The following is a 27,638-nucleotide window of genomic DNA, read 5'->3' as shown; positions in this document are numbered from 1 at the left end:
ACCTGCCACCGCCCCAGACCCAGGTGGGCATTTACACCTCCTTTGGGGTGGAGGTTCGGCTCCGGCAGGCAGGGTATGATGAAACTCATGACACTATGCGGTTAAAGTCTAATGTAAAAAAAATAGTTGCCATATGGATATTCATGTTACACTTCACGTCAACCTCATTTAGGCCTTTCAGAGCCGCCTGTGAACTCGTCCTGGCTACATGTTAAAATCCTTTGTAGTGAAATATTGCAGCGTTACTTGCTTCATTATGGGTTTAAGAAGAGCAATGCCTTATATTTCTTAAGGTTCTGGTGGCACACTGGCTGGTCTACTCAAAAGCCACTGATTCTATAGATTCATATTTGAATCTCAATGCCACCACTTGCTATCAGACTATGGGCACCTTGAGTGCCACCACGCCCTTCCAATAGCAGCAGTTAAGGTTTGTCTTGGCATCTGCCACACAGTAACCAATTGCGGTAGCCAGGACACGTCTCACATGTTGACATTTGATGACAACGGATATTACCCAATGTTTGCCCGATATACATTTAGTATATTTGTAGAAATAATTTTAATAAACTTGAGTTCAGGGAGTGGGTAATTAGTGACTTCATATACGTGTATTTATGAGCCCTAAAGAAGTAATAACGTCAGCACTTAGTAGATGTGAGAGAAGCCACAAGTTTTCTCACCCACGGATTCCCAGGGATCTGTCATCCAGGTGGCCATGTCACGGCCATCACTTTTGGATCCAGTTCCTGGGGGTGGACCAGTGCGGGAGGATCACCTGGGTGAGAGGTCTTGCGGGAGTGGGAGTGACACGCCGGATGGTGAGACGTAATATCCCCTTCCCTGTAACACCTTTACCCCATCCTACCAGGTAGGATACTTAGGAACTCTACCCCCAACCCCTTTTACAACACAAACACTTTCACGGACAGCTCGCTATGAGAGAAAACAGACCAACACCCCAGCAGTATACCTGACATGTCCCAATACAATGGTCAGGCGAGGTCGGCCAATAACTGGCCATCACACACACCTGACTTCCATTAAACTTCCCCACACGGATAAAAGGCAGAGCACAAGAACACACTCTGAGCAAGGGAAAGCACACGAGGAAACAGCAGATTTGAGACTGCAGCTGAACGAGAGATGAAAGATGGCAAAACAGAAGGGGATTGCTAGGAGGGAAGTTCCCTTGACCTTTTTGACAAGGAACCGTTACTTTCCGTTACTTTCCAGAGACCTTGAGAATCGAAAGGTCCTCCCATGTCGGGGCCCTCCCATGTCAATAATCAAGGCGGGGAGAAGCAGCAGCCGGCATGGTGCCATCCTTGGCTCCAAGAACAAAGCAGCGTCAGTGAAATCAACACAGACAGTGAGTTGGGGAGACCGATACAAGACTGCTCTGTGTTAAAGCAAAGCTTTTAAGCAGCAACATTGTATGGCGAGTGCTGGAACTAACATTGTTAAAATGTGTGTGATAAGAGATGCAGGTAAAGTGAACTGATGAGGAGTGATTGAACTTAAAAATCAAGATGCAATACCTTTGACAGTGTGTTCCGGCACTGTGTGGGTGCTCAATCGAAGGTCTCTGCAAGGTATCCAGCTGACTAGTAATAACAGTAGATAAATGTGATAGGAGCAGTAAATGCAGCGGTAACAGTGTTAGCGCTGCATTTTACCGCTCCACCCAACTCCTGATGAGGCTAACTGCTCATGGGGCTAAAAAGTGTCACTTTGCCCTTTTTTGACTGTTTCGATATTGAGGTTAGGGGCTGCAATAAGCCTTTCACCCATTATTCAACATATATTTTTCTTTTCCATGGCTGCACCACTAAGGGACACTGTGATGTATTTTTTTTATAAGGTTAGTCATCTTTCCCTGGGCTGGATAAACACAGAGTTTAGTCTGTTATGAGTTTTGGCACGGCACCCATATATAACATATGTTGCCCCTTGTACTTCCTTGGTCAGGAAAAAGACCCCATCAAAGAACAGAGAAAGGGTAAGAGGAATCCTTTTCAGGGTTTTACCAGTAAACCTTTTTGATCCATGGTTCTAGATCGCTTTTAGGTTGTTCATAGTTAACTCACATCTGTGATTGGCAGTAGGTAGTTTTACTATTTTAGAGGAAGAGGAGGATTCTTGGCATGTACTCTGCTACTTTATTGCTAATTTTAGGAACTGTATATTGTTTGGCTATTCTATTTCTAATGCTCATCAATTATCCCCACAAAAGAATCGATATGCAAAAATGCTAACCAAAAGAGTGAGAGCATTATGAATGTGTTTATATTTATAAGTATAAAAAACACTATATTGCAGGTGCAAACACTTGCTTGTTCAGTGATTAAATTGCCTAGTGACGATATTGATAACATCTACATTTTATTATACACAGAAGGGCAATAAGCATTAGTACAAGGATCCACCCAAAAGGTGGGTCCATGGCAATATTGCTGTCCAATAGTAAGCCTGACAGGTTATCTGCGGTAGTAGTTTCTCTTGCACCAAAGCACAGACTCTTTCTCCAGAGCCTTGCTTCGGGTACAGCTCTATTCTCTGCCACCAAACCTGCCCCAGGTGGGCATGTACACCTCCATTGTGGTGGAGGTTAGGCTCTGGCATGCATGGTATGATGAAAATCGTGTCACTCTGGGCTTAAAATCTATCTAAAACTGTAGTAAGTCTTTTAGGGCCATTGCAAAATAGTTGTTAAATGTTTATTCTTAGTATGCTTCTCGTCAACCTCATTTAGGCCTTTCAGAGCTGCCTGTGAACTCGTCCTGGCTACATGTCAAAATCCTTTGTAGTGAAATGGCACGCCATTGCTTGCTTCGTTATGGGTCTACGAAGCCAGGCATTTTTTTAAATGTGTGCCCAAACCCATCACCTTGGGTCCTACTGCTCTACTGTAGGAAGTGGCAGAAAGGGGAGGGAGTCTGGGGGAATTCTCACCTGAAGCACAGGGACGCAAGGCCTTTGCAAATAGGTTCTGCCGCTGTTATCCCAGGCACGATCAGGGAGCCTTTAAGTATCCACCTGTGCAACTCCCTTTAGGACTCCTCTGTCTGCGTTCCTTATTACCACCTGCAATGCTTTGCTTTTACTGCTAGAAGTCAAGAAACGTCAGCGCCCACAATTGGCAAACACTTGTCTGATCACCAGGAGGAACGCTTCCTGTCTATGTCTGATCACCAGGAGGAACGCTTCCTGCCTATGTCTGATCACCAGGAGGAACGCTTCCTGCCTATGTCTGATCACCAGGAGGAACGCTTCCTGCCTATGTCTGATCACCAGGAGGAACGCTTCCTGTCTATGTCTGATCACCAGGAGGAACGCTTCCTGCCTATGTCTGATCACCAGGAGGAACGCTTCCTGCCCATTTCTGTCTCACTCCTCCTCTGCAGCGTCACCTAACTTCTCACTAGCCTCAGACTGCAATTCAAATGCTCACGGTATCAACGCCAGCCACAGATAAACCCTCACCCAATACAACACAACCCCACACAAGTGTCCACAGCCTATTCCTATTGCAAACGTTACAAGACAGCCACTAGGCTGTACTGTCATCATGTGTGTAATGTCTGCCTAGAGGCCAGCGGAAACCTATTTACTGCCCTCAAGGATTAAGGCGCATTTCTACAGTTTCATAAGTCACAGTAACAACACAGAAGTATCTGCACCTCTGAAGTAGCAGAGGTGAAGATGGGCCCCGACACCAGAAGAGCTGAAATGCCGATGATGAGGAATGAGGTGAACTTGAAGAGCCATGTATGGGTCCTCGTAATAAAATAGCCGAGGAGCTGAAGCTCTAGACTGAGGCGAATTGGCAGCGCCGTGTGCGAGTCATGGTGCTGGAATCGCACAAGTGCTGCAGGTCAAGTGTGACGTGGTGGGCTGCCACAAATATCCACTCTGACTCAGGTAGCAAGTCCGAGGGTGTTTATTTGGAAATACTGACAGATTGGCTGTGGGGCTGATGGGAGATCCTTCAGGCTACCGGGGTCTTTTGGGACATTAATGCTCGGGCTCTCCCTCTCTAACGTGTCTACCCTGGCCGTTCCCTCCTCCCTAGCCCAGGCATCCATAACGGGATGTTAGTACAACCGCCAAGGTGACCCCTACTGGCTGTTCTTCTTCCTGGGCTAATGGCAATTCCCTATATTCGGTGGCTACCCGACTCCCTAGCGGCCTTCTAGACTTTCCCTGAACTATCCCGCTTAATAGGTTTAGGGGGGTAGGTATGGTGCCTTCTTTCACCCGGTGTCACTTCTGTCTCTCACGCCTGTTCTCTCCGGCCCCTATTCTCCTCCCACTGTACTACTGTCCATCCGATCTCACTCCGCCTTTCCACCTCCACCCTTTGATCTGACTACTCTCTTTTGTGAGAAACCAGAAGGTGTCTCGCCCACTTGTCCGCAGGGATCGGTCATCCAGGTCTTGGGAGGATAGCTCAGGGGCAACGCGCTCACCTTGCACCACAGGTTCGATCTCCGGGTCCGTGCTTAGAAACCTCTGGGTATTAAGCGCGTTATAAATAACCTATCATCATCCAGGTGGCCAGGACACAGCCATTGCTTTTTGATCCAGTTCCTGGGGGTGGCCCAGTGCGGGAGGATCACCTGGGTGAGCGGTCTTCAGCGAGTGGGAGTGGGACAATGGATGGTGAGCTGTGGTATCCTCAAAGTCTTCAATTTTGATGAAAAAGAGAATGTTTGGAAAAGTACGTGAATTTGGTCTGAGCCCGGCAGAGGGAGACCAATTGAAGATTTTGTGTTAAAGTGGGTCTGAGCCCGGCGGAGGGGGACCCGGTGTGAACAGTAAATCACCCGAGAAGTTGTATAAGTGAAAATCCTAAGAAGAAAGGAACTTTACTGTTTTGTTGTGTTGCATCAGGCCCTCTGAAATAAGAGACTTTGAATGACAAAGAGACTTTTGCATAGAAGGTCATGATGTTGAAGTCTTGAACTGCATCCTCGTGCTAGAGAAGCCAGAGAATGTGCTAAGCTCGAGTGTACCGCCTTGTCCCGGGATGAAAACATGGGGCTTGAATATCCCGACATATCATTTCTTGAACACTTTTCTTTTGCATAACATTGTTTCCCACACTATTTGTGTTTAGAAGTAAGGATTGGCAATAGGTTTATTAGTATATGCCCAGATGCCACTAAGACTGCGTTATTGTTATTTGATGGTCGTAGATTTCTCCCATCATTAGATTTAGGTTTAGATTAGGCGTTTTTCAAACCCAATTGAAGTTCAATAAACACCCTTGACCTTACTCAAGGTACTGTTTGAGACCATGCCTTCCTTACACATTTCTCAACTTTATTGCTTCCTACTGTCGCTACCTCCTGTTACCTCTGTTATACCGGCATCCCTCCTCCCTCCAACGTTACCTCCTCACTCTTACTATTTCTTGGCTACTGCTACCCCCTCTTCTTTCTTACCACTACTCCCTCTTGCTACTACCACTACTATTGCTCACTACCGCTGCTCTCTCCACTGCAACTAGCACTCACTAACGTCTGCTACTACCAACTACCACTTCCTACTCCCACTAACAAAACTACTACCCACCTCCACTATCGCTACTACGCTCCTATCCCTACTCTATCTCTACTCACACTCAGCTCTCACACACAAAAATGCAACAGACCCCCTCTCTCTAATAGCTTCTGCACTCCGGTTGCGCTCGACTCTGGTCTCTTGGACGTCCTCCACCGCCTCCTGTCCTCATCCACACTGCACAACTCACATGCACCTTCTTAAATACCCCACCCCCTCACAGAGTTGAATACTCAATCTGCCAATCCCTTTCCCTGCTTGAAGTGAGTGACAGGGGGATTTTGTGGGGGAGGGCTTAAAAGGGGCTTGTAAGCCCCGCCCCTAGCTGGATTTTGAACATGGACCCTGATGGGGTCCAGCAAGAGGCATAGCCAGGATTGTCTAACAAGTGGGGTCTGAAGCTAATGTAGTTGGGCCCACCGCAGTGACATTCACACCTGTAAATGCCCACACATTGCTGCAGAGTGGGCATTTACAGATTTTGATGGGCCTTGCCCACTCAGGCCCTACCCTGGCTAGGCCTTTGGGTCCAGGTATTCTTGCAGGCCAAACCTTGCCCCAAAATATCCCTAGTGGCTGGTGGGGTTTTTATTAATACGGCCTCTGTGGAGGATTTCATTCAGTAGTAGGAATCCCTGGCGGGTTAGTGGTGGCGCGCAGGCTCAGTTTCTCTGTGGAGGATTTCATTCAGTAGTAAGAATCCCTGGCGGGTTAGTGGTGGCGCGCAGGCTCAGTTTCTCTGTGGAGGATTTCATTCAGTAGTAGGAACCCCTGGCGGGTTAGTGGTGGCGCGCAGGCTCAGTTTCTGGACGTCGCGTTGACTCTGCCGCGTCCCTTTCTCTTGCGGTCGGTGTTGTGTGGCGCGTCGCATCCCGCAGCATAGTGCGGATCCTGCATGGTCTCTCGGCTGCAGCTTCTCCCCAGCAGTATTTTCCTGCGACAGGGATGCCGCCTTCATCCCAGGAAAGGTGGGGAGAGGGTCTGCCGGCACTTGCTCGGGCACCGGGGATTCTTTGGGTGTGGCTCCACCAGGGGTGGACTGAGAACCAAAAGAGAGGCCCTGGAAATCATTTTCGCAGTGGACCCATATTACACTTTTTCAGCAAGCCCAACCCTTTTCCTATGGGAACATTTGGAAATACCACACAAAAGAGGCCCAGGGTGCAGAGGCCTGCTGGGAAACCTCCAGAGTTCCCTGTAGGCCAGTCCACCCTGGCTCCCTCCCTCCCCCGACAGGGTTTAAAAGCGGGCGCTGTCACACAGGGTTGAGGTGCTTTGGCACAGGTGTGTGTGAGGCCTGGTACAAGAATAGCAGACGTGTTGATGGTCACGATTGAGGTGAACAGGAAGGGCTGTGCATGGGTCCCCGTACTAGAATAGAGAGCGAACTGGCAGCACTCTGTGTGAGTCTGTCATCGCAGAGGTGCTGACATTCTGGGCTGAGGTGCATTGGCAGAGCTGGTTGTGCCTCTTGGTACCCATACAGCAGATGTCCTGAAGTTCAGGACAGAGCTGGACTGGCAGAACGCTGTGCGCGCCGTGGTACCTCAATCGCAGAGGTGCTGGAAGTCTGGATTGGAGCGCATTGGCAGGGCCATGTATGGGTTCCGGCCCTAGAATAACAGAGGTGCAAACGATCAGGATTGAGGTGAACTGAAAGATGTGTGTGAATCACAGAGGTGCTGAAGGTCAGGTTTGGGGTGCACTGGCGCAGCTGTTGGTGTGTACTAGTAGAGGGCCTGATGGTCAGGGCTGAGGTGAACTGGTGCAGCTGTTGGTGTGTATTAGTAGAGGGGCTGAAGGGCAGGGCTGAGGTGCACTGGCAGAGCTGTTGGTGTGTACTAGTAGAGGGGCTGAAGGTCAGGGCTGAGGTGCACTGGGGCAGCTGTTGGTGTGTACTAGTAGAGGGGCTGAAGGGCAGGGCTGAGGTGCACTGGGGCAGCTGTTGGTGTGTACTAGTAGAGGGGCTGAAGGTCAGGGCTGAGGTGCACTGGCAGAGCTGTTGGCGTGTACTAGTAGAGGGGCTGAAGGGCAAGGCTGAGGTGCATTGGCAGGGCTGTTGGTGTGTACTAGTAAAGGCGCTGACGGTCAGGGCTGAGGTGCACTGGCAGAGCTGTTGGTGTGTACTAGTAGAGGGGCTGAAGTCAGGGCTGAGGTGCACTGGCAGAGCTGTTGGTGTGTACTAGTAGAGGGGCTGAAGTCAGGGCTGAGATGCACTGGCAGAGCTGTTGGTGTGTACTAGTAGAGGGGCTGAAGGTCAGGGCTGAGGTGCATTGGCGCAGCTGTTGGTGTGTGCTAGTAGAGGGGCTGAAGGGCAGGGCTGAGGTGCATTGGCGCAGCTGTTGGTGTGTGCTAGTAGAGGGGCTGAAGGGCAGGGCTGAGGTGCACTGGCAGAGCTGTTGGTGTGTGCTAGTAAAGGTGCTGAGGGTCAGGGCTGAGGTGCACTGGCGCAGCTGTTGGTGTGTACTAGTAGAGGGGCTGAAGGGCAGGGCTGAGGTGCACTGGCAGAGCTGTTGGTGTACTGGCAGAGCTGTTGGTGTGTACTAGTAGAGGGGCTGAAGGGCAGGGCTGAGGTGCACTGGCAGAGCTGTTGGTGTGTACTAGTAGAGGGGCTGAAGGGCAGGGCTGAGGTGCACTGGCAGAGCTGTTGGTGTGTACTAGTAGAGGGGCTGAAGGGCAGGGCTGAGGTGCACTGGCAGAGCTGTTGGAGTGTACTAGTAGAGGCGCTGAAGTCAGGGCTGAGGTGCACTGGCAGAGCTGTTGGTGTGTACTAGTAGAGGGGCTGAAGGGCAGGGCTGAGGTGCACTGGGGCAGCTGTTGGTGTGTGCTAGTAGATGGGCTGACGGTCAGGGTTGAGGTGCACTGGTGCAGCTGTTGGTGTGTACTAGTAGAGGCGCTGAAGTCAGGGTTGAGGTGCACTGGCAGAGCTGTTGGTGTGTACTAGTAAAGGCGCTGAAGTCAGGGCTGAGGTGCACTGGCAGAGCTGTTGGTGTGTAGTAGTAGAGGGGCTGAAGGGCAGGGCTGAGGTGCACTGGGGCAGCTGTTGGTGTGTACTAGTAGAGGCGCTGAAGGTCAGGGCTGAGGTGCACTGGCAGAGCTGTTGGTGTGTACTAGTAGAGGGGCTGAAGGGCAGGGCTGAGGTGCACTGGCAGAGCTGTTGGTGTGTGCTAGTAGAGGGTCTGATGGTCAGGGCTGAGGTGCACTGGCAGAGCTGTTGGTGTGTACTAGTAGAGGGGCTGAAGGGCAGGGCTGAGGTGCACTGGGGCAGTTGTTGTGTACTAGTAGAGGGGCTGAAGGTCAGGGCTGAGGTGCACTGGTGCAGCTGTTGGTGTGTACTAGTAGAGGGGCTGAAGGGCAGGGCTGAGGTGCACTGGCAGAGCTGTTGGTGTGTACTAGTAGAGGCACTGAAGTCAGGGCTGAGGTGCACTGGCAGAGCTGTTGGCGTGTACTAGTAGAGGGGCTGAAGGGCAGGGCTGAGGTGCACTGGCGCAGCTGTTGGTGTGTAATAGTAGAGGGGCTGAAGGGCAGGGCTGAGGTGCACTGGCAGAGCTGTTGGTGTGTACTAGTAGAGGGGCTGAAGGGCAGGGCTGAGGTGCACTGGCGCAGCTGTTGGTGTGTACTAGTAGAGGGGCTGAAGTCAGGGCTGAGGTGCACTGGCAGAGCTGTTGGTGTGTACTAGTAGAGGGGCTGAAGGGCAGGGCTGAGGTGCACTGGCAGAGCTGTTGGTGTGTACTAGTAGAGGGGCTGAAGGTCAGGGCTGAGGTACACTGACGCAGCTGTTGGTGTGTACTAGTAGAGGGGCTGAAGGGCAGGGTGTGTACTAGTAGAGGGGCTGAAGTCAGGGCTGAGGTGCACTGGCAGAGCTGTTGGTGTGTACTAGCAGAGGCGATGAACGTCAGGACTGAGGTGCACTGGCAGAGCTGTTGGTGTGTACTAGTAGAAGGGCTGAAGTCAGGGCTGAGGTGCACTGGCAGAGCTGTTGGTGTGTACTAGTAGAGGCGATGAACGTCAGGGCTGAGGTGCACTGGCAGAGCTGTTGGTGTGTACTAGTAGAGGGGCTGAAGTCAGGGCTGAGGTGCACTGGCAGAGCTGTTGGTGTGTACTAGTAGAGGCGATGAACGTCAGCGCTGAGGTGCACTGGCAGAGCTGTTGGTGTGTACTAGTAGAGGGGCTGAAGTCAGGGCTGAGGTGCACTGGCAGAGCTGTTGGTGTGTACTAGTAGAGGGGCTGAAGGGCAGGGCTGAGGTGCACTGGGGCAGCCGTTGGTGTGTACTAGTAGAGGGGCTGAAGGGCAGGGCTGAGGTGCACTGGCAGAGCTGTTGGTGTGTACTAGTAGAGGGGCTGAAGGGCAGGGCTGAGGTGCACTGGGGCAGCTGTTGGTGTGTACTAGTAGAGGGGCTGAAGTCAGGGCTGAGGTGCACTGGCAGAGCTGTTGGTGTGTACTAGTAGAGGGGCTGAAGGTCAGGGCTGAGGTGCACTGGCAGAGCTGTTGGTGTGTACTAGTAGAGGGGCTGAAGGGAAGGGCTGAGGTGCACTGGCAGAGCTGTTGGTGTGTACTAGTAGAGGGGCTGAAGGTCAGGGCTGAGGTGCACTGGCAGAGCTGTTGGTGTGTACTAGTAGAGGGGCTGAAGGTCAGGGCTGAGGTGCACTGGCAGAGCTGTTGGTGTGTACTAGTAGAGGGGCTGAAGGGCAGGGCTGAGGTGCACTGGCGCAGCTGTTGGTGTGTACTAGTAGAGGGGCTGAAGGGCAGGGCTGGGGTGCACTGGGGCAGCTGTTGGTGTGTACTAGTAGAGGGGCTGAAGGGCAGGGCTGAGGTGCACTGGCAGAGCTGTTGGTGTGTAGGGGCTGAAGGGCAGGGCTGAGGTGCACTGGCAGAGCTGTTGGTGTGTACTAGTAGAGGGGCTGAAGGTCAGGGCTGGGGTGCACTGGCAGAGCTGTTGGTGTGTACTAGTAGAGGGGCTGAAGGTCAGGGCTGAGGTGCACTGGCAGAGCTGTTGGTGTGCACTAGTAGAGGGGCTGAAGGGCAAGGCTGAGGTGCACTGGCGCAGCTGTTGGTGTGTACTAGTAGAGGGGCTGAAGGGCAGGGCTGAGGTGCACTGGGGCAGCTGTTGGTGTGTACTAGTAGAGGGGCTGAAGGGCCGGGCTGAGGTGCACTGGCAGAGCTGTTGGTGTGTAGGGGCTGAAGGGCAGGGCTGAGGTGCACTGGCAGAGCTGTTGGTGTGTACTAGTAGAGGGGCTGAAGGGCCGGGCTGAGGTGCACTGGCAGAGCTGTTGGTGTGTAGGGGCTGAAGGGCAGGGCTGAGGTGCACTGGCAGAGCTGTTGGTGTGTACTAGTAGAGGGGCTGAAGGGCCGGGCTGAGGTGCACTGGCAGAGCTGTTGGTGTGTAGGGGCTGAAGGGCAGGGCTGAGGTGCACTGGCAGAGCTGTTGGTGTGTACTAGTAGAGGGGCTGAAGGGCCGGGCTGAGGTGCACTGGCAGAGCTGTCGGTGTGTATGGGCTGAAGGGCAGGGCTGAGGTGCACTGGCAGAGCTGTTGGTGTGTAGGGGCTGAGGGCAGGGCTGAGGTGCACTGGCAGAGCTGTTGGTGTGTACTAGTAGAGGGGCTGAAGGTCAGGGCTGAGGTGCATTGGCAGAGCTGTTGGTGTGTACTAGTAGAGGGGCTGAAGGTCAGGGCTGAGGTGCATTGGCAGAGATACGTGTGGAATTCTGGGGAAGCTGCAGGTCGCAGCTGACGTGCTTTGGCAGAATCCACGTGCGTCACTGCGTGAGCGTAGGCAGCAGGCGTTCCCTGCGTAGCCTCTGCTCCTCACGCTCGCCGCTGCCGCCACCGTCTCTGAAAGGCCGTCTCCCGCACCCTGGGGTGGACGTGTTCTCGCGGGCTGCTAGTGTGTATCACAGATAGGGGGGAGGGGGAGGGGGGGGGGGAGGGGGAGAGGGGGGGGGGGGGGGGGGGGGGGGGGAGAGAGAGACCAGCCGGTTATATATAGATAAGCGTAGAGATGACTCATCCCAGTGCAGACATGAGTCGCTCCATTCACATTCTGCGCTCGCGGCCCTCACTCTGGGGCCCCATTCGCCTTCTCCCCGCTCCCTCCCCACATTGTGCTTTAGCCCCCACCCCCCTGAAATTCTGGGTAATGTGCACTGCCTGACCTACAGAGCCATGGCAGGATAGGACACTGGGCCTCACTAACGCTATAACCGCCGCATTACCGCTCCGCCCAATCCCGAGTTTGGGGGAAACTCTGAGGATTCACCGCCAGCTCTTAGTGAACGCGCTGACTTTCTGCCCATTTTCAGCGCAATTACTGGCACGGCAATTGTGCTGAAAATGCCCCCTATGGACTCCCAAAAAATGGGCACCTACACCGTCACTGCAACTTGTGATCGGGCGCTAATAGTGCCGGCCCAAGTTGCGGTAACGCTAATTGCGTTGGGCGGGCCGGGATAATGCCCAACTTATAGTGAGGCCTACAGACAAGAAACGGTGCAAGCGGCGGGATGGTTAACAAAGGGCCGGCAATTACTAATGCAAAGCATTTCATTGTTAGCACCTGCATTAGTATGCATACATTTTTAGGCAATCGAAATCGCGGTGGGGGTTACTTGCATGTCAGGGGAGTGATAGGAAGTGGGGTGGAGGGCTCATTCTCAAAGCGGTCCCTAAGTGTGTGGTTTCAGAAGTGAAGGAGAGAGTTAACTGCTTGTAACATCAAAGCCGCGCCAGAATAGTTTCATTAGAATGTTGTGGTGGATTTCGTATGAGTGACTGAAGACTCGGGCCCAGTTCTGGTAAATGCTTTAATATCCGTTATAACTCACCAGGATAACGTCATGGGTACAGGTAAGGTACGCCACTGGCCAGCCACACTCTAGCCAGGCCCAGGTGTAACTGACCACCTCAGACACAAACATGACCTTGCACTCTGACACATTCTGAGATCACCACCCACAGATACATAAGTCTACCACAAAGGTGTAAAGAAGTTTGATGCCACCACACAAGTTAGGTTTCCCTGAAGCAGTCTCTGAAGTTAGCCCAGCTCTCAAAATTAGAAGAGTTATCCCCCCACCCGAAATGTTAGTCTCCGCTGGCATCACGTCACGCCGCACTGAGCCGCATTGTTAATAAAAGGCAGAGATGCCAACTATTCACAGTGGGTTCTAGGGTCACTAATGCTTTGCTCACACTCCCAGTTTCAGAAATGTGCATCATTTGTGTAGCTCTGCCCCTCTAACTAAAAGTAAAAAAAAGTATACAATGCGCTGTGAGCCCACAGCATTGAGGACAATTCCATTAGAATTAGAAACAAGCACAGTGCCATGTTATTGACATGCTTGATATAGTGTGTAATGGCATAGATACGTGTGTTTGCCCCAATGGAGGTAACCATTAATTGTGATTTGTTTGAAAGACAAGCACGTTATCTTATTTGCATCACTCAGCGGACGTGTGTGCTGCATTGAACGTTTGAGTTACCCTTTAATAGCTAATCAGAAGTGATGGGATTGCACTGGAGCGCCTTGTGATCTTGGGCGAAACAGTTGGGAGACCACGCCTTCACTATTTATTTGCATTTTTAAAGCGCTCACACAGGCCGGGGGCATCGAGGCACTGTTACAGGAACATATCTTAGTTGCATATTCATAACGCGTTTAATACCCAGAGGTTTCTAAGTGCGGACCCAGGGATCGAACCTGTGTTGCTCCGTGTCGTCTTGTTTCCAAGGCGAGCACGTTGCCCCTGAGCTATCCTCCCAGGATAACTAGCAGTTACTTTCTTGACAAATTGAAACATCAGGGATTAATATATATAGGGATGGAGCAAAGACAATTATCTGGACTTACAATCACCCTAATTGCAAGCACTTGTACATCAGTGCATGCTTTGTTTTCAGAAATGAGCATTTTTCTCATCCAGCCCTGCCAATGACTTGTGTGCCCGAATCGAAAGCACTTCAATCTTTTTTTGGAGATGTGGCAGGAATGCTATATATACACTTCTGGGCTGGGAAATCTGCTAGCTTTAGGAGGTCACAAGAGGTCAAGGCTGTGTCACTGGCAGAAGCAGGCCTCAGTCGGATCATTATATGGAGATGAAAGGCCCGCTTTGCATGTTAAAGGATCAGCACTTTAGGAAGTGGTGACCTTTTTTCCTCAGCCTGCCCTGCTCCAGGGTTTCCTGACACTGTTTGCGGCCTCAAGGGTGTGGCAAGGTTTAGGTGACAGCAGGGTCGGACTGGGACAAGAAATAGGCCTGGTCACCCAAAAAAAGTGGCCGTGCTCTAGCCTCACGACCCTTGACCTCTGATGACATCACCGGAAATTATGTCATTTGATCCCCCCCTCCCCAAAGTGACATCCCGGGAAGCGATGAAACACAACCTTTCACCCCTTGACAAAACAGGAAGTGGCATCAAATAGCATTGTACCTAAGTACACTAAATTACTGTGAATCCAAGCAGACGTCCAAGGCCAAATGATAATATGTTATTATATAGCACTTACGCTTAAGCTCTTTTTTAGAGAACAAATATGCACACAATATCACCCAACCTGTGTTGGTACTCATTTATCAACCTAAGGAGGATGAAAGGCTTTTTGAAAAAAAGAAAAAAAAAGTTGGGAATATAAATCTTTTTGTTTTCAATTTTTTTTTCTTACAAACCGGCCCAGGCATGGCCAGAAACCGGCCCCCACTCCCCAAGGACGATTTTGGCCGGGCCACGGGCCGAAAGGCCGAGTGGCCAACCCGACCCGTCACCGCGACAGCCAGGAAAAGGGCCAGGCCGCCACAGGCATTTGCTCAGAGACCCATTCCTAAAACACTCGTCTCTGTGTGTTCATTTCACACAATCACTGCATGTGCTGCCATGCGGCCGCCCCCACACTGCATCCTGCGCATCCCGGGGCGTACTGAGGAGCAGGTGCGCTCTTCATGCGATCACTATGGTGTGTCACCGCTTCCTGGGAGCTTGGTATCTGTCCCGCTCCCGGATCGCCGGAGCGGGACACGCAGTTACCAGGATCACATGGTTAATCAGTTCAGTTAGGCTGAGAGCACGCAGGGGAGCGGACCGCAAGGGACACCCATTAGCCGTCTGGAACACCGGACCAGATACCAGTGCTGGGGGCACCCAGCCAACATCATAGGACAGGGAGCACCCTATCTGTCGCTGACGACGGAAACACCCAAGACAAAATGGAGGAGGCAGCATGTTAACCCATGCAGGGTCATACCGCCGGCAACCTAAGATCCTCCCCCGGGGGGACAGGAGGTCAGGGGGCGGAACGGCGCAAAAAGGCCAAATGGCCCAAAAGCCCGCGAAGGGCTAAACAAAAGAAAAGGGGCGGGGCGAGCTCTTTATATGCCGGCAGGGCCAGGGTGCAAGGCATCTCGCCCCTGCACTGGGACCCGGTCGCCGTCTCGCCAGGAGAAGGATTTCGTTTTCCATCCACCCACCCACGAAAAACAGGGAAGGAAGGAGGCACCTGGGCATCGCTGTCGCAGGACGGCCAGGGCAAGATATGACAGTTTGGCGGTGTTTGGGCACCCAAGCACAAATGATAGACTCCGGACGAGCCAGAAGGAAACGGAATGGGTCTTCGCTCTTCCGGACCAGCGCCTCTTGGGGGCCTAAACGGCGGGGGCGTCTGGTAGGAACAAATAAGGCTCAGCTTCCCCCAAAACAAACGGCGCTCTCCCCACCCACGGACACCTGCACGGGCAGGATAGGAACAGGTACAATGGGGCGGGGGAGTTGGGGGCCTACTATACCAAGTATAGGGGGAAGCAAAGGAAATCCGGCAAGCAAGCGCCACATGTACAGATTGAAGTTCATAAATGTGTACAAATACTTCTGTTGTCATGGAAATAAAACTGCGGCCAAGTTTGCCATTTGAAATACTGTGTCATGCCAATTCATTGTGTGATATGGAGAAACGCAGCAGGGTGCATGCGCAAAGAATAATTGGCAGAAGAGGCAAATGGACGGTTGCAGGGGTTAAGCCCGTGGTCACATCGATCATCAGAGGATCACGCTGCGGAGTGTACAAGCTCTGGCCAGAGAGGTTGGCGCCTGTGGGTTGCGGCTCCAGTCAGGAGTGTTTGTGCGCCTGATGGGGTAGTGATTGGCACACTTCGAAAAACAGAGAAAAAAAGTTAAAAATCGCCCTTATGCTCCTTCATCAAAGAATATTTTTAGATGAGTTATTTGCCCAATATTTTTTTGGGGGAAAAACTCATCAAAAATGTTTTTCTTTTTTTTTGGCTGGTCCCCCCCAAAATCCTCCCACGATATAATGTAAACCCTATTTCCCGCCTCCTACCCCTTATATACCTTTACACTCCCCCTATATTTTTCAATGAGTTTTTCCTAAAAAACATATTCAGCAACAAAATAATCGAAAAATATTCTGGCGATGAATGAACATTGTACCAAAAAAAATATTTCCGAGTGGGGGAGGGGTGCCTTTCCCCGTCTGATATTCATTCAATTGACTAAAAAAACGAGTGGGACCTGCAGTCCATGGGGGATGAAGGGGATGATGAGGACAGACGCGGCTAACGTCCCAGGCCTGAGGCTGGACTGGCAGTGATGGCAACGTTTGATGTCATGGGAGCCCCATCGAGCCGGGCTAGAAATGTACTCCACTGCCATGACGGAGAATGACGAGGTGGCAAAGTCTCAAGCGCGGCATCCCGTCGGAGTTTCGTACCCTGCAGATCTGGCGCGGTGCTCCGTTGCGACGAAGTGCTGTCAGGCGAGTTGCCTTTGTGATGCAGGAAATCGTCTTGACCAAACCCCAGGAATATGGTGCCTGGTGTTGCCAACCCAACTCCACACACCGCGTGGAGACCTCCCCTGCATTTTCCTGGTGTAGGGACAGTGCGGACACTGACAGGGGACGCGCAGCAAGAGTAACCGAATCCAATGGCAGGATACTCCAAAGCGAAGACAACAGCAGTCGAAGCGGGGAACTCCGTGGCCAAGCAAGGAGATGGTAAAGGCAGAACAGGGACAACAGGCAACAGAGGCAGAGCAAGGCAGGCAATACACGTAGGGAAGCAGCATCAACCTAGCAGACTGCTGGAGCGCAATAAGACACACCTTGCCGCTGTGACCAGGGGTTCAAGTAAGCCTGTGGCATGAAAGAGAGGCTTTCCTGTGTTTGGTTGGCAGATCTTGCCAACCAGTGCCATTGCCACCACAGCACGCATGCGTGAAAAATGTAGGAGTCGGGCCCCAGCGCATGTGCGGTGGACATGGCTGCACCTATAGTAGCTCGACACCCGACACCAGGATGGGGCATTCTATGATGAAGGGACCAGCGCCAACGTGGATACAGGTGCCAAGAGGTAAGTGGGGACGCTAAGCGCAGGTTGCACGGGATGTCAAGGGGCACAGTAGCACACGTGGGGCATGGCTGCGTGACACAAGCCGTTTTCTCTGCTCTATATGGCTTACCCTGAAGTACATAGGATTTTCAAGACCCTTTCGCTGATGGATGGGTCCTACCAATGGAAGCCCCCCCCCCCCGGTTTTAATTGACACAGGGGCCTCAGTGAATGTAATGGACCACTCTCATGTTTGCTCTCTGCGGAGGAGCAAGCTGTCACTGACCAATATGAAAGGCCAAATCTGTACCTTGGGAGGCACAAACCAACTCCTGTTGAAGGAAGGAACATGTGTGGCCAAGGTGTGGCATGGGCAGAACTGGATCACATCTGGGATCTATGTTATCAAGAGCAGTGAGGACATATTGCTGGGGTGCAAGATTGCAAAGGCACACTAGGTGGTATACCTTGCACTCTGGGTGTACACTGAAGATGTGGCCAGCCTTATTGAATGGCATGGCCCCTTATTATTGAAAGGAGTGGGGCGTTTAAAAGGAAAGCCTGCCCAGCTGCATATAGATGAAAGATTCAGCCAATTGCACTCAATCCCTGGACGATGCCATTTAACTTCCGGGAAAAGGTGGAACTAGGACCTGATAAATCAGTGTGAGAAGTCATTATGGATAGAGTGACCGGCCTCACACCCTGGGTGTCCCCCATTGTGATTTCCAGCAACCAAACACAACTGGGGTGACTGAGAATCTGCGTCGACATGTAACTCCCGATTAAGGCAATTTGTTTGCATTTGAATGCGGGATATCATCTCGTGGTGCTGCACCGTGAGTCCCCGTACGTCACCACGTTCACCATACACAAAGGGTTCGAGTCCCCGTATATCACCATGTTCACCGTACACAAAGGGTTTGAGTCCCCGTACATCACCACGTTCACCGTACACAAAGGGTCCGAGTCCCTGTACATCACCACGATCACCATACACAAAGGGTTCGAGTCCCCGTACATCACCACGTTCACCATACACAAAGGGTTCGAGTCCCTGTACATCACCACGATCACCATACACAAAGGGTTCGAGTCCCCGTACATCACCACGTTCACCGTACACAAAGGGTTCAAGTCCCTGTACATCACCACGTGTACCATACACAAAGAGTTCGAGTCCCTGCACATCACCACGTTCACCGTACACAAATGGTTCTATCTGTATGAAAGACTGAGGTTTGGTATTTCGTCGGCAGCCGAGGTCTTTCAACACATAATTAGAGGTGTGTTGGCAGGACTCCCAGGGGTCCTCAAGATGAGTGATGACATTCTTGGTTGTGCGTCCACCGAGTCGGCCATATCGAATGTTTAGCCGCTGTGCTAGGCAGACTACAAGAACAAGGTCTCACCCTACACAATGACATGGCCGAGTTCCTGCAGTGTCGACTGGAGTTCTTCGGCTATGTTTTCCGAGGAGAGGGTTTATCTGCTGACCCAGAAAAGGTATGGTACAACCACACTGAAACAGCACCCCAGAGTGCTGCAGAGGTACAGTGCTTGCTCTGCAGGGTCACATACTGTGGCCGATTCATAAGACACCTTGCCACGTTGCCCGACGTACTAGGGAAGCTCACTAAATCTTTTTATTTATTTGTATCGCGCTGCGATACTCCCTGGAAATGGAGAGCTATGGAGCAAACAGATTTACAAGACATCAAGAAAGCCCTCACTGAAAAAGCTGTGATGGCAATTTTGGATTCAGCTTGCACAACTGAAGTAGTTGTTGATTCGAGAGCAATTGGACTAGTGGCAGCCCTCAAGAAAAAGAATAATAACGGGGAGGGACCACCCAACTCCTAAGCACGTCCTCCCCGGTCAGGCGAAGAAGAAGATATTCACAAATAGAACAGGACGCCTTGGCAGTTCTGTGGGGCATATAAATGGGAAGCTGGTATCCGTGGTGACAGACCACAAGCCTCTGCTACCGATCATGTTGGGAGCAGCGCTACTGAGAACCTGGGCGGACTCCCTGTCTTGGCAGCCCGGAGACCAAGGCACTGAGTCCAGGTATGAAGAACGACTGGAGGAAGAACACATTGGCATGCTAACCAAGGCAGCTGTTCCAATCTGAATGCCATTGGAAGAGATCACTGATGCCTCAGCTGCCGATGAATCTTTTCAGATGGCTTATGTGCTGGAGGCACTTTGGAAGCACTTTACCACAGCAGCTAAAACAATGCTACAGAGCCTGTGGAACAATCAACCTAAGTTGTCCGTTTCACCAGCAGGTTAATTACTACAGCATGTTCGCATAATTATTCCATCGATGTTGGTTCCGAAGGTGCTGGAGTTGACGCACAAGGGGCACCAAGGGATGTTCAAGACGAAAGCAAGTGCACAGGGGAAGGCTTGGTTTCCCAAGCTGGAGCACAAAGCTCAAGAGTTAGTACACACATGCATATGGTGCACAGCTTCATCTCTGATCGCCAATTCACCTCCCATACAGTCACAGGAGAGCAGTGAATGTCCATGAACCAGCACTTCCTACTGGTAATCGAAGAATGGTCAAGATACGCGAAAGCCGACTTTGTGAAGTCTCTCGCAGCCAAGGGTGTCATTCCAGTTGTTGAACAGATGTCGGTACCATATGGCCTATCAGAGGAGGTTCAAACTGACAATGGGCCCCCGTTTGAAGGCTGCGGGGTAAGAGATTATCCAAGATCGCTCCGTGTAAGTCATTGTCACATGACTCATTTGTGGTCAAGAGCAAATGGCAATGCTAGGGCTTCATCCGCTCCTTAAAAAGGTATTTCAGATTTTAAAAAAGTGCCTGCCTGCAACGAGAACTATACCATTTCCGATTAGAATATTACGCAATCCCCCACTCGACCATGGAAGTATCGCCGGAAGAAGCAACGATGGGGCGGTGCATCAGGGGAACCGTTCCGGCTCATCCGAGCAGAGAAGATCTACTGATACAAAATGAGACAGTGCGGAGGAAAGCGACGACGGACCAACGGAAGAGACAGCATAAGAAGATTAAAGATGCCTCAAGCGTTACAAAAAGGGGATCAGGTACTCATCAAAAATAGGAAGCCGACAAACAACCCAAGACTCGCAACTCCCGGATGTCAAAGGATCCTTGATAAAAGTCAAGAAGAAGCGTGGAGACTAATTAGAAACTCAAGGTTCTTCTGAAACTTTTCCCAACCTGGCCAGGATGAAGGAACAAGGGCAGGGTTTGAAATTAAGGTTTGATGAGCAGGAGCTCAAACCAGCTCGTAGGTAGCAGGCATCGCTCACTAGGCGGGAGCTACCAATTGGGAACCAGGTGTGAGTACACAGCGCACAGCAAATCTAGTTTCTACATGAGGTGTACACTTTAAATCTTTTGCCCATTATGTATGATCCATTATACTTAAGTGTGTCCTGGATGAATTCTAATTCTTCTTTATTTACATTTTCAAACACACTAAGTTAATGCCACATATGCATGTGTGTAAGACACCAGTTGGCCTAAGGATCCAAAAGTAGCTCCTGGTCGCTGTTGGGTTCACGCTAACCAGGCTCCCCTGTGGTAGAAGCAGGAGATATATCGCTCCCAGCAATTTCAAACCCTGAAGGGTGGAACAAGGTCTTAGCAGACTGCCTGAGAGTGGGAAAGAGGAGACTTCCCTTTGCCAGGATCAACGAGTGGTTTCCTGTGGCATGGTTCTCGCAACAGCTACCTGGGGTGGAATGTGGAATGCCATGGAACCTGGCGTGCCCTGAGGTTCCATGAGTGACATTTGGTCATCCAGGTGCCTCCCACCTGTTCTGCCTCTTTCCTACTAGTCTGATACCTCAAACATACATTAAAGACCTTATTCCGTTTCTGCTCACCACCCTGGTGTTTCTGGAGCCCTTCCTGCCTCCACCAGAGGAACACGGACACTACAAATCCTAACCAGAAGGTCTTATCAGCCCACCTCCAGTATCAACACAGAATCAAGCTTGTGAGGCTGGTGTGGAGTGTTGTCTCAGTATGACAGGGTGGGAGCCATTGCCTTGGTACCCCTAGAGGCTGACCCGGAAGCTATCCACCCGGTGTACACTTAAACCAGTCTTGTGTTCTCCTGTATTATATGATATGATAGGTTATTTATGATGTGCCTAATACCCAGATGTTTCTAAGACCTGACCCGGGGTTTGAACCTGTGTTGCTCCGTGTCGTCTTGCTTCCAGGGCGAGCACGTTGCCGCTGAGCTATCCTTCCGAGTGAACAGGGCTATGAGTCAAATCACTGTATCTGCGATCCAGTCTGTTATTTAAAATGGTTTATTGTTGAAATTGTTCATATTTATGGTAAAAGTGGGATGTTGTGGGTGACGTGAGGATGGCCTCATGCCACGGCGCAGTGCCGCACCACTGCGCATTGTTAATAAAGGGGCTATGTCGCCACGGGCATGGCAGTTGCTCCGAGACCCATACCTAAAACACTGGTCTCCGTATGATCATTACATGCAATCACTACACCTGCTGCCATGGCAGGAGGGATCTTCCATGCTCCATCCACAATACTAGTTTTCTTATCCCCTTATTACACGCTTTGCCGCACCCACACTTCCCAGTTCCTCCACCTGCTTCCCGGGGTCCCGTTTCTACTCTTCTCTCCATTGCCCTCAACAGGGGTGTTGCTAGGTCTGGAAAAGATCCGGGGCTACGCTAATGTTGCAGCTGTTGGGACTCGGGGCTAGCTAGCCTTTTGGTTGTAGCTCCTGAGCTTCTATCTAGGGCTACAACCAAAAGACCTGGGGCTATAGCCCTCTCAGCCCCCCCTAGCCATGCCTCTGGCCCTCAACAACCCCAATGCTAACAATTCACAGATATGAGCAGCACAGACCCATAAGGATGGTCCTAGTTTCCAGAGACTTTTGCAAGCGTCGAGTTTACCTGGAATCGACTAAATGGATCATCTGTCGAGAGAACTTGCATCTCCTGGCAAGCGCGTCAAGATGGGTGTAAGCCCGAGAATGGGTCTCACTCCCCCTCCCCGGAAATCTGCTGCCCCCGTAGACCTGCTTGATGGATGCCTGATAGTGACATCCCTTGATTCTGGGAGTCGCATCCTTCCTTCCTTGTGTGACTCTAGGAGGTGGTCTTTCTAGGATTGGCTATTCAAGTAAATACAGCCGTTTCATGGAAGCAAGCACCATGTTCCTCAAAATTGCCCTGAATCCGAGCGTGCGCCCCCTCCAAATCAGGAGGCCACCCAGGCGTGTTGTACTACAAGTCTGGTAATGCATGACTTGGTCTTCGGTAATGGACAGCGGAGAACAGGGTTGCGCGAGCCGTGAACCTGATGTAGTCAACACGGATCGGCGAATCATTTATAGTTGCAGTCGATACTAATGCAACACAACCGCCTTCTCTTGCATAAGGTAATTACCATAACTCCTAAAGTGTGTCACGGTAGATGGGGTGAAGAGCGTTGATATCTAGACCAGGCGTCTCCAACCTTTGGCTCTCCAGATGTTTTTGACTACAACTCCCATCGGCACTAGCCAGCACAGTCAATGGTAAGGGAGCATGGGAGGTGTAGTCCAGAGCATCTGGAGAGCCAGAGGTTGCAGACCCCTGATCTAGACAATACTCAACAAGTGAGAGCTGCAGAAATCTGCCGCTTTCTTCATGAGGACCGTTGAGGGACAGGGAATTCTGAATAGAAGTGCTTTGTTGTTTAATTGAACAGAAGGGTATGATGGAGTAACTCCCCAGAACAGTACGGAGAACGCTAAATGTTGTGGACGCACGCAGCAATAGTTGACCGGTGACTTTCATTCTTTCTTCTTTCTTCTTTCTTTTTTCTCAGAACTTGTGGTCTACAAAGGAGACCTCCAAACCAAATGCGTGTTAAAGGGAATTGAATATCACCTTTCCAACACGTTATGAGGGTACATCATTTTACTCTGTAGGAGGGAGGCAACGAAATTGCAAAGTTTAGATGCCAATTGATACCCCTTTCTTTTTTTCTTTTTCTCATCCACCTCTTCTCTTTAGGTTTTGGACTTTGCGTGTTTTTTACTCCACATCACATAGATATGGAGTTGGCAACCCCTGCTGTTGGTCCAAGACGCAGGCATAGGAAGACATTATAGACACGGAGTCTAGCTCAAATACATTGAAGTCGGTCCCCCTGCGGAAGTCTACAGAAATTCATTTGAATTCTTATATGATGGACGAAACATGTTGGGTCTTACACATTGGAAAGTAAACATTGTGATCCATTTTTTATTAGATTAAGTTTTTGTTCCCCTGCAGGCAGAGAAAGGGTGACATTATCCTGTTGATTTTGGGAATTCAAATTTCAGAATTCCTTAAATAGAGGAGCGGCCTGGCTCTGCTAAACCAACACTCAACTTTATTTGCACTTTAGGAGCCATTTTGCACACTATCATTGTACTGTTAAGGTTTCTGGGAAACACGTCACTTGGCTTATAGATTTGCATAGCAAGGGTGTTTTTATTAACCATTTTATGTATGGTTTTACACTTAAGGTAGTTTTAGGATGAATTTTAGAATCTATATTGCATGAACTGTTGTTAAAGTGTGTTTTCTATGTCAATAGTTGTATTATGTCTTAATTTGTGTATGTTTTTTGACAAACAATTTTTTGTGAAGAATTATGAATAAAGTGAATGTCCAAAAACAGAATTTCAGACTCAGGACCTCTTTGGTACACGGACTGAGTCATTAGAGCTGTGAATGCAGGAAAAGATAGAGACTCTGGTGCCTTAGTTGCTGATTGTCCTTTGGCAGCATCAGGGCCGAATCTTGGTGTCTTTTAATGTGTACTATAAATCCTGCTAGCCCTAGCCTGCAAAGTCAATGGTGAGGGATCATGGGAGTCGTAGTTCAAGACACCGGGAAAGCCTCAGGTTGCAGACCCTTGCTCAAACGTATCCAGTACAGGACACTGCAGATCCTCTGAATGGCCCGATGCCTGGGGGAGGGGATGGCCAGGGGTGGGGGGGGGTTTAAGTTGGAGTGGAATGGCTGAGTCTTTAAAAAGGACTACTTCAGACACATCTATCGAGTCTCCCACTACACAAGGGGCATCTCCCAATACTTCCTAAATAGGGGATCACCAGAGAAATCCCTAATACGATGACCCCAGACCTCAGCCTCACCCCAACTAAGACATTCTAATAAGCAGGTAACATCCAAGGCATTAAGGCCCGATCCAGGGGCAGGACAGGACGTATCCTGTCTCGGGAGGATAGCTCAGGGGCAACATGCTCGCCTTGGAAGCAAGACGACACAGAGCACCACAGGTTCGGACGCCGGGTCCGCGCTTAGGAACCTCTGGGTATTAAGCGCGTTATAAGTAACGTATCATATCCTAGGTCTTAGAAAAGTTTGATAGCCACGCAATCCCACCAGTTCTATATGTTCTAAAGCCTCCCAGGCTAAAGTGGAATTCTGGACCTATATTGTGCACAGTGGTTACAGTGTTACTCAATAGAATATAAGTTCCTGGCATCCCCATTGAGCCTGGCTCCAAGCACGCATACCTCATCCGCCACGAGTTCCACCTCACTGCAAGGCAAATCCTAGGGCCTCTTTATGTGTTAGGCGGTATTTACAGGTTCCACATGCGGTAAAGGAAAGAGTCCACATGATTTGGAGCACGCAGACCGTTTAGTCATCTCCCAATGAGTTCACTGGGGAAATGTGGTATTAGTACTGATGGTAATGTAAAATGCACCGCCTGAAACCAATGGCTTCTTGGCGCTGTATTTGGAGCAACAAATTAGTCTCTTAGGCAATCTATCAGTGAGACTTTTCCCAAAGCACAGACTGAACTAAAACACCTCTGCATGATTCCACTCAAGAAAACCAAGGCACAGAGAGGCAAAGCATTTGCCCAGGATCACAACGTAGGGGCACGCGGAGGGAGCTGTGATGTGGGACCCAGGTTTCCTGATGCCAAAGTTTACAATGTAGGAAGTTGACCACATCATATCCAGCCCTTCTCATGGGGACAAGGGCACACCAGGCAATCCATCTGCCAATTGATTAAGGGGCATTGTGGGTAGTAAAATGCACATGTGCTGTTCTCAGTACCACATTTGAAAGGTGACTCAAGGAAAAGGACACTCCACTAAAATACCACCAATACCTCTACGTGAAGTTTACACAATCTTTCAAATAGGCAATTTTGCAGATATCGCGAGAGGTGATGAGCTGTTCATCTGTCCAAACAATGAGCCCGCTTGCCAAAGGACCCTGCTCTCCAGCGACAGCAGGATGAAGGACTGGAGTTCAGCTGGTCCATGACACCTTTGACTTCTTTGGCATTGTTCGTATCTGTGCTTGCAGCATCAGCGTCACTATAAGGTAGGAGGTCCGGGCAGGTGGGCAGTGCATGAGACCCAGCCCTTGCTTGCCTACTTCACCTCTCCTCAACTCTGCCACTGCCTCGCTGTGCCTGTTAGGTATTCTTAGTGCTCTACTGTGATTCACTCCTTGATTACTTATCTGGCCAGTGCCCATGGTGGCTGCTGCCCAGTGCCCAAAAGCATGAATGCCCTCCTGTGGGTTTGCTGCCAGGCCCACCGGGGAATGTGATTTGCTCTGTTCTGCCCCATGGTGCCCAATGCAGATAGTGCCCTACTGTGATTCACTCCCTGATGCCTTGTCTGACATGTGCCCATGGTGGCTGCTCCCCTGTGCCCAAAATAATGAATGGCCCCAATGCAATGTGATTTTCTCCTTTTCACCCCATGGTGCCCAATGGAGAGGGTGTGCTACTGTGATTCTCTCCTAGATGCCTTATCTTACCCATGGCCATGCCCATGGTGCCTGTTCCCCAGTGCCCAAAATAATGAATGGCCTCAATGCAATGTGATTTTCTCTATATCACCCCAGGATGTGCTACTGTGATTTTCTCTTAGATGCCTTATCTTACAATAGCTCATGGTGCCTGCTCCATAGTGCCCAAAATAATGAATGCCCTGCCGTGAGTTTGCTGCCAGGCCCCCAATGAAATGTGATTTCCTCTGTTCCACCCCATGCCACCCATTGAAGCCAGTTCCCTACTGCGATTCACTCCCCGATGCCTTGTCTGACATGTGCCCATGCTGGCTGCTCCACAGTGCCATAAATAATGAATGCCCTCCTGTGAGTTTGCTGCCAGGCCCCCAATGGAATGTGCTTTCCTCTGTTCCACCCCATGCCGCCCATTGCAGACAGTGCCCTACTGTGATTCACTCCATGATGCCTTGTCTGACATGTGCCCATGCTGGCTGCTCCACAGTGCCATAAATAATGAATGCCCTCCTGTGAGTTTGCTGCCAGGCCCCCAATGGAATGTGCTTTCCTCTGTTCCACCCCATGCCAACCATTGCAGGCAGTGCCCTACTGTGATTCACTCCATGATGCCTTGTCTGACATGTGCCCATGCTGGCTGCTCCACAGTGCCATAAATAATGAATGCCCTCCTGTGAGTTTGCTGCCAGGCTCCCAATGGAATGTGCTTTCCTCTGTTCCACCCCATGCCACCCATTGCAGGCAGTGCCCTACTGCGATTCACTCCCTGATGCCTTGTCTGACATGTGCCCATGCTGGCTGCTCCCCAGTGCCCAAAATAATGAATGCCCTGCCGTGAGTTTGCTGCCAGGCCCCCAATGAAATGTGATTTGCTCTGTTCCACCCCATGCCACCCATTGAAGCCATTTCCCTACTGCGATTCACTCCCTGATGCCTTGTCTGACACGTGCCCATGCTGGCTGCTCCACAGTGCCCAAAATAATGAATGCCCTGCCGTGAGTTTGCTGCCAGGCCCCCAATGGAATGTGCTTTCCTCTGTTCCACCCCATGCCACCCATTGAAGCCAGTTCCCTACTGCGATTCACTCCCTGATGCCTTGTCTGACATGTGCCCATGCTGGCTGCTCCCCAGCGCCCATAATAATGAATGGGCTCATTAGAATGTGATTTGCTCTGTTCTGCCCCATGGGGCCTCAGGACACCTCCTCACAACGACCTCACCCAAAAGAGCACCATGAATAAGACGTTCCCGAGGGGCACCCCCTCAGAGGTTGCCACAGACTCATCTGATTGACACTCTAGAATGACTCACTGGGTCCGCCACTAACCACCTTCCCCCAACTTTCTCCACTTTTACAGTCAAGCACACCATACACGGCATCAGGTAATAAAAGCGCGGCAAAAATGACACAGGTAAAAAAAAAAAAAAATTGTTGTACCCAATTGTACAATTTAAGGGGAGCGGGGATTGCAGGGGTGTCCCCCGCTCCCCTTAAATGGCATAATGGGTCCGGTGGTTGCGGGGGGTGTCCCACGCATTCTTTACATGATTGTGGCGGCAAAACCACTGAATTTTTGCCAAGATATTTTGAATTCACAGCCATTTTTGCCACGATTTTAAGACATGGAACCCCATTCACAGACCAACTACGCCACTCGGACACATCAATTTAATATACCTCCCAACAGATAGCAAACAGAGCTCTACACGTCTACAACCAACTCACACACCACCACAGCTCTGGCCAATACATCCGAGCACCACGGGCACACAAGGCTCCGCGATGGGCACAAATGCCTCCAGCTCCTTGACCCAGGACACCTAGAACTAGACTGGCACACAGTTCAGGGTAGTCCCGGTCTGCAGGCACCAACACAAAAGCAAAGCTATCTTGCATGTTCCGTCTCTCCGCACTAACC

General features: G+C 50.8%; 1 protein-coding gene across 2 annotated transcripts in view; it reads right to left on the bottom strand.

Annotated features, from left to right (window-relative positions):
* PTPRN (protein tyrosine phosphatase receptor type N) overlaps positions 1-27,638 on the bottom strand; it is a 488,337-nt gene that overhangs the window by 332,984 nt on the left and 127,715 nt on the right. The window lies entirely within an intron of this gene.

This window comes from Ambystoma mexicanum, chromosome 9 (genome assembly GCF_040938575.1).
Source record: "Ambystoma mexicanum isolate Mex_15411 chromosome 9, UKY_AmexF1_1, whole genome shotgun sequence".
NCBI classification, from domain to species: domain Eukaryota; kingdom Metazoa; phylum Chordata; class Amphibia; order Caudata; family Ambystomatidae; genus Ambystoma; species Ambystoma mexicanum.
This window is presented reverse-complemented; position numbering and strand designations above follow the sequence as displayed.